The following is a 2,897-nucleotide window of genomic DNA, read 5'->3' as shown; positions in this document are numbered from 1 at the left end:
TTTAAGAGTTTAAGAGTTTTTAAGAGTTTTAGTCAAATGTATTATAATATAGTATAGATAATTATGAAGTTTAATCTTAATTATAAATTAAAGGTTAAATTAAAAAATTAATAATTTTATAATTTTAACTTAAAATATTAATTATTATAAATATTTTCTCTCATCTCTCCTTTTTTCTCTATCCAACAAAACTTATTCGACAAAACTTATTCCGATGAATCTTATGTGAATATAAGATACATACTGTGATAACCAGATATACATAGAAAATGAATAATGCTAAATCAACAATGAGTACATTAATGAAGTGGAATTAAATTTTTATAAGTTTTATCTTCCAATGATATAAAATCCCCAATGTTAATCCTTGGTGTGTAGTATCTTAGCATTAAAAGTTTCAAAACTAGGAAACTATATTATGATAGAAGAGCTGTTTTCATGTTCACCTTGTAACATTTGTCATAAGCTCAAAATGAATTCATTTTCAAGATGCAAATTTTTCTCTTGCCCGAAGAGCTTGGAAAATTACATAACGATATCTTCTTATATTATGTAAAACAACCACTTGAAAATGTTTCCATAACACGTAAAACGTATGTATTTATACGAAAAGTCACAGTGGTATATCTGAGATGTTACTTGGTAGCCTCTTGAATGAAAGCATTCCTTTTTTAAACTAAGAGACCAATTTTCATATATTCTAAGGCCCAAGCTGATGAAATATATAATTTTCTTTTGACTGTAAACAGCTAAAAAATTTAACAAATGTATAACTTTGAGATTTAACATAGCATATATAATCTATGTCAATTTATTGAGATTCATAATAATAGAGGGAATACAAGAATAGACAAAATATATTTTTATTATAGAAATATAATATCAAACAAAGTTTATTGACTTTATAAGAATCGTACTACTAGTTATTGTAACAGAAACATTTATTGGTTGGTGTCGGTAAGCAATACCCATGATGAAAGCCTTTCGCCTTACAGTTTGGCACACAATCCGAACCATCATTGCAGAATCCAATGAAGACCTCCTGTGAATGTGCTGTACATTATCGTATGCAATCAGCTTGTGTAATAACCCTCTCTTAATTACCTTGGTAATAAAAATATAAACGTACAATCTTGCATGGTAGAGACATATATACAATATGAATAAATGTAATGCAAGGAATCAACATCACAAACAATACAACTATTGAAACATTCTAGCATGATAAACTTATATCAAATAATGTTGTATTTGAGAAAGTTCTATTATTCGATATAGAAAAATATGAGTGTGGCACTCAAAATCCAAAATAAAAACTGTTTTGTTTAGAAAGTGTCAAAGAATATGAACTATTCATACATTATTCAATAAATAAAGGTAAATTTGTTTTGTTCACAAATTATCATCACGATCTGAATCATTCATACGTCCTCTAACCAACATAAGTGGCAGGGAGAGAGGAGCACATGTGTTTGTTGGAATGTATACATATATCTAATATTTTTTAGAAAATTTGAAGAAAGTTGTATTAGTTTGGATTTTATCTATATGCTACTAAAGAGTATTTTCATACGAATAGAAGCAAATTCAAATAAATGATATGGTAAAGGCATGAAAAGCTAACCTAAAACAGAAGTACATGTAATGCAAAGGACAATCATCACAACCAACACAAACGTAGCCATATTCTTGTTGGATAAACCCATATTAGATGATGTTCCTACTAAATGTGATCAAAAATTGTCAGTATCTGTAAGAAATAAGTCTTCAAATGTGTAGGTAAATTATGGGTCAGTAAACCACCCTTAAGTAGTTTCTCAAATTCCTAAGCATTTTAAAAGCTCATAAATACAAATATCTATGAAATTAATTGAGATAATAATTAATATATTTGATACATGACTATTAATTTTCTTGTCTTACTTCCTTTGTAAAATTGATTTAGTAATTATGGCAATTGATGTAACAATATATTGTAATTAATTGTACCAATGTCTTGATTTGTAAAGCATATAACTGGTTAACAACAACACTCTTTGTGTGATAAACAAAAATATTACCATAAGAATATAAGTACGATATATCTTGCAATACAGTAAATATATTTTAGTTAAATTTATTTATAATATGATAATGAAAACAGATATTGAAAAATATTAATGATATCTTAACATGAAATAGTACTTATATTGGCATTGAAATACGTGGACATGTGAACATCCGTTAACAAAATATTTTTTATGTGTCTATCGAAGCTTTGATTTTTTTTATCGAAACTCAATTGTATATGTGTGTGTGTGTGTGTGTGTGTCTATCTATTTATATATGTCTATGTGGTGTGTGAGAGTAAAAAAGGGGTTTTTGAAATGAAAAATCTAAAAATATTGATAAGTTGAAAAGAGATATCAATCATTAGATGAAATTTTTCAATGTCCAACATTTTAAAAGAAAAATAAATAAATATTGATAAAATTTTGACTAAAATAAAGAACTTAAAGAAGTTGAGAGAGAATTTCGAAAACACTGTATAATTAAATAAATAATCCACTCATTTTTGTTCAAAATGTTTTACGCATTTTTTTAAATGGACAATAGAATACCCATGTAATACCCGAGTTTTAAAAACACATTATCATTAACTTATCTGAATTGTACCGTACTTAAGTAACGGTCGGTAATTGTTGATGGGTTAAAACCGTCAAATTACTAAACTTATTATAATATATCTATCAGGGACGGACCCAGAAATTTTTTTAAACGGTAGCACCACTTGACCATAAGAAAAAAATATAGGAAATTTTTTTCAAACGATGCCACCGTTTGACTAAGAAAATGACACTAACATGATTCAAACTTGGTTGTGGGGTAGAATTGGGGTTCTCTTCCTCATCTCCATC

The sequence above is a fragment of the Cynara cardunculus genome, assembly GCF_001531365.2.
Source record: "Cynara cardunculus var. scolymus isolate 2C chromosome LG 6, CcrdV1, whole genome shotgun sequence".
Classification (NCBI taxonomy): Eukaryota; Viridiplantae; Streptophyta; class Magnoliopsida; order Asterales; family Asteraceae; genus Cynara; species Cynara cardunculus.
This window is presented reverse-complemented; position numbering follows the sequence as displayed.